General features: G+C 43.3%; 1 pseudogene; it reads right to left on the reverse strand.

Annotated features, from left to right (window-relative positions):
* Positions 1–2,711: 2,711 nt before the first annotated feature.
* LOC102468211 (eukaryotic translation initiation factor 3 subunit H pseudogene) lies at positions 2,712–3,800 on the reverse strand (annotated as a pseudogene).
* Positions 3,801–4,692: the final 892 nt, after the last annotated feature.

Here is a 4,692-nt window from a genome sequence, read left to right on the forward strand (position 1 = left end):
AAGTTGCCTCAGATATATGCACATGTATAGACATTCCGGGACAAATTTGAGGAAGTTGGGTCAGAATGTACAAAAGATGTCGTGGGTGGAGGACAGTCTGTCTAGTCAGATTGAGGAAGGTACAGAGAGCACAGTGACTTAGATTAGTAGCTGACCACATTTTAGAAAATGATTCTGAAGGTCACTGTGTTCTCACTGTAATTAAATAGTTGTCAGCCACTGAGAAATCAGAACCTCTTGTGAGCACTGGGCTATGGGAATGAAAGGTTGCAAATGCTCACTGTAGATCATTTCTATTTAATTACCATTTATCTTAATAAACAACCACTAAACATAAGACAATGTTCTAGGTTCTCTGAGAGGCACAAAGATGATTCAGGCTTAGGGTCTACCCTCAAGAAATTTGAAATATCTTCGGATTTAAATTTTAATTTTAAAAAAATGTTGAGAGATTTTTTTGCTGGAGAGTATGTGTGCTCACTGGAGAGATAGAGACAGAAAGCGAGAAATCATCCCCTGAGGGGACAGTTATGCTGCAATCCCTTCTCCTGCATTCTTCTCTTGAGATTTTGAACACACACGCATATATGCCCAGCATGCGCTTCAAGCTGCCAGGTCCAGGACTCAAACTGTAATCAACCATGTGGGAGTCTAGGCTTAACCAGTATGCCACCTGCTGGCCCAAAATTTTATTTTTACATTTACATACAGTAAAATTTATTGTTTTTGGTGTATAATTGTATTACTTTTTCTGTTTTGGCGTATTTTCTTATTGGCATTTCTTAGTATATAGTTGGATTTTTGTTGGTTTGTTTGGTGGTACATGTGTGTATGTGTGGCATTTTAGACAGGGTTTTACTGTGTCTTGATCCTCCTGTCTCAGTCTCCCGAGTAGCTGGGAACACAGGTGAATGCCACCACACCAGGTTCTTTCATGCGGGGTCTTGCTATGTTGTTCACACTGGCCAATTTGTCCATTTTTTTCTTTTCTTGTTTATGCATTTGGTGTCAAAACTAAGCAGCTACTCCCTAATTGAAGGTCCCTAAGACTTGCACCTACATTTCCTCCTAAGAGTTTATGGTGTTAGCATTTACATTTGGGTCTTTCACCCATTTAGAATTAATTTTGGCTGTGGTATGAGGTAGACTCCAACCACATTCTTCTGCATGTAGATTTCCAGTTTTTCCAGTACCGTCTGATGATAAGACTATTCTTTTCCTATAGAATGGTCTTGACACTGTGGTCAGTGAAACAACCTGGTTGTGGATGTTTATTTGTTGGAGATTTTTTGATAACTTTTTCCTTATAATGTATCTATCCAATTTTTATACTTATTCATTTCATTTTATTTATTCATTCATTTATTTTACTTTGACCAGAGACACACACAGAGAGAGGGGGAAAGTGAGAAAGCAAGCCACCAGGTCTGGGACTCAAACCATGGTTGGCCATGTGGGAGTGTCCAGCACCTTAAACCACCAAGCCATCTGCTGGTCCCCTGTCTATTCAGATTTTATATTTCTTCCCGAGTTAGTTTTGGTAGTTTCTTTCTCTTTAAGAATCTTTTTGTGGGACCAGCAGTTGGCGTAATAGCTATGTCACTGGACTCCCATGTAGTAGACCACGGTTCAAGTCCTGGACCTGGTGGCTTAACTCATGCCGGGTGTGTGTGCATGCATGCCCAAGATCCCGAGAGGAGAATGGAGGGGAAGGGATTGCGGTGTGGCCATCCCCCCTGGGGGGGGGTGATTTGTCACTTTCTGTCTCTCTGTCTCTCTCTGTCTTTATGGTGAGCACACGCACCCTATAGCAAAAACCATTCCAAAAAAAAAAAAAGCCAAGAATCTCTTTGTTTTATCTAGGTTATCTGAATTGCTGATATATAATTGTTTCTGGTATTCTCTTACAATACTTTTTGTTATTATTATTACTTTTAATTTGTCAGAGGGCAGATGTGCTCACTAGAGGAGAGAGACAGAGACAGAAAGAGAGAGGGAAAGCAAGAGAACACCCCCATGGAGCATGGTTACATCAGAATCCCTTCTCCATTTCTCTCCCTTGTCTGAATTTTCAGCACGTATCCACACATGCCTGGCATATTGCTCAAACTGCTGGATCCAGGACATTGAGATCCTGGATCCATGTGCATTTGAGAAGATCTATTCTGCTGTATGGATGGGGTGTTCTACACATGTCTGTTAAGTGTAGTCAGCAAGTGGTGTTTAATTCTCCCATGTCCTTGGTGATCTGTTTTTCTGTTTAGTTGTTCTACCCACTGTTGAATGTGGGAATGCATACCTAGGAGTGAACTTGCTGGATCATATGGTTACTTTATTTTTAACTTTTTGAGGAACTGCTAAACTGTTTTCCACAGCAGCTACGCCATCTTACACTCTCCTCAGCATTGCACAAGGGTTCCAGTTTCTCCACATCCCTGCCAACACTCATTGTTTTTGTTTTGTTTTGTTTTGTTTTTGTAATAGCCATCCTACTGAGTACAAAATGCTATCTCATGACAGTTTTTTTTTTTTTCCAGCAGTTAAGATTTTGTTTTATTTTACTACTGGCTAGACAGCATTATGGCCAAAGATGGCAATGACCTTAAAATAGTTCCCCGTGCTTTTCAATATGCAAATATATTTTTCCCAAGAGTGACCCTGATATGATTGCAAGGGTCCATGATAGCTCCTCTTCTAAAGACGTCCTTTTCTTAGTTGTATTCTTGAAGAGCCTAGGCCATGAAAAGTTTGCCTAGTTTGCATGGGCAGTGAACTCCTTGGTGTTCTGGCAGTAAGTGTTAATCTGGCCTGCGATGAGCAGCGACTCCATCCTGGCAGGGAGCTGGGGAGGCCTGAAGAGCTTGGACAGGTCCTCCTAAGAGAGCAGGAGTTCTCCCCGACTCTGGCACTGCATATTCTCCTGCTGATGGCATTGCTGATCCCGGTGTTTCTGCTGCCGCTGTTTAGAAATACTCCTCATGTATGTGTTATATTTATATCTTGGTTCATCCCATCCACCCTGTCCATCAACAACTACAGATTTTCCCCCCAATGATTGCTGCAGTGAGACTGAGCAATTCATGTGTATCTGCTACAGCTGACTTCTTCTCGAGCTCCCACATTAGGACATTGATCAGATGTGACTTTTTAATTACAATCGGCAGTTCTTCAAACATGTGTTCAAAGGTGATATTAGCCTTTTTCAACACTTCTTAGGAAAAATCCTTCTCTTTACAAACTTCCATCAGTTTAGGAGGCGGTCTGTATGCCTTTAGGGAGAGGGACTCTGGAGCCGTTTTTATGGGATCGTAAATGAGAATGACAGATTCTTCAATGGCGTGTTGGTAACTGAACTGGGAGTCCAGGAGTGCCTGAGTGAGGAAGGATCCGTAGTACGCGGACTGGTACCAGCCCACTTGGAGATGACCAATGCTGACGTGGCGAAGGCCCCACATCATCTCCATCTGATTATATGTGGGGAGAATGGAAAGCAGTTGGCAATTTCAAGTCGATCTACAACCAGACCCAAAAATACCCCTTGAACAACTTCAGTTCCTTGTCCTTCTTCTTGATAATGTTGGACTATCTTTAATACCACCAAGCTGTCTGTCTGTACCTGCTTCCCCACCGAAGTCTCCAGAGCTGCCTTCGCCTTTGCCTTTCCCTGCCGCATCGGTGGTGGAGCTCAAAGAAGTAGCCTTAGAGCCAGTGCCTTCCTTGCGGGATGCCCTCTTTCCAGATAGACAGGATCTCACGATAGTTTTGATTTCACTTCCTCTAATGACTATGACATTGGACATCTTTTCATGTGCCTATTGGCTGCTTGTCTATCTTAGAGAAATGTATATTCAAATTCTTTGCTCATTTTTTAAAAGTTATTTATTCCATTTTATTTATTACCATTGTTATTTTTTAAATTAGATCAGAGAGACGGGGTGGAGGGGTGAGGAGAGCGAGAAAGCAAGCTGCCAGGTTCAAGATTCTAACTGCTGTAGGCCATGTGGGAGTCCAGCATCTTAACCACCATGCCACCTGCCAGCACCTCTTTGCTCATTTTTTAATTATTTATATGGAATTTTGTTGTTGTTGTTGCAGTTTGGGTCCCAGACCTGGCAGCTTAAAACTCACACCGGGCACATGTGCATGCATGCCCAAAATCCCAAGGAGAAACTGGAGGAGAAGGGATTGCAGCATAGCTGTCACCCCAGGGGGCGATTTTTCACCTTCTGTCTCTCTCTGTCTATCCATTGAACACAGGCACCCTATAGCAACAATCTCTTTTTAAAAAGGAGCGAGGGAAGGACCAGCAGTTAGCGTAATGGCTATGTCGCTGGACTCCCATGTAGTCAACTGCGGTTCAAGTCCTGGACCTGGCGGCTTAAACCCATGCCGGGTGCGTGAGCGTGCGTGCCCAAGATCCCAAGAGGAGAATGGAGGAGAAGGGATTGCGGTGTGGCCATCCCCTCTGGGGAGTGATTTCTTGCTTTCTGTCTCTCTGTCTCTCTCTGTCTTTCTGGCGAGCGCACGCTCCCTATAGCAAAAACCTCTAAAAAAAAAAAAAAGATCCCAAGAGGAGAATGGAGGAGAAGGGATTGCAGTGTGGCCTTCTCCCCTGGGGGGTGATTTCTCACTTTCTATCTCTCTGTCTCTCTCTGTCTTCCTGGCGAGCACACATGCCCTATAGCAAAAACT

The sequence above is a fragment of the Tupaia chinensis genome, unplaced genomic scaffold (assembly GCF_000334495.1).
Source record: "Tupaia chinensis unplaced genomic scaffold, TupChi_1.0 Scaffold000465_1, whole genome shotgun sequence".
NCBI lineage: Eukaryota > Metazoa > Chordata > Mammalia > Scandentia > Tupaiidae > Tupaia > Tupaia belangeri.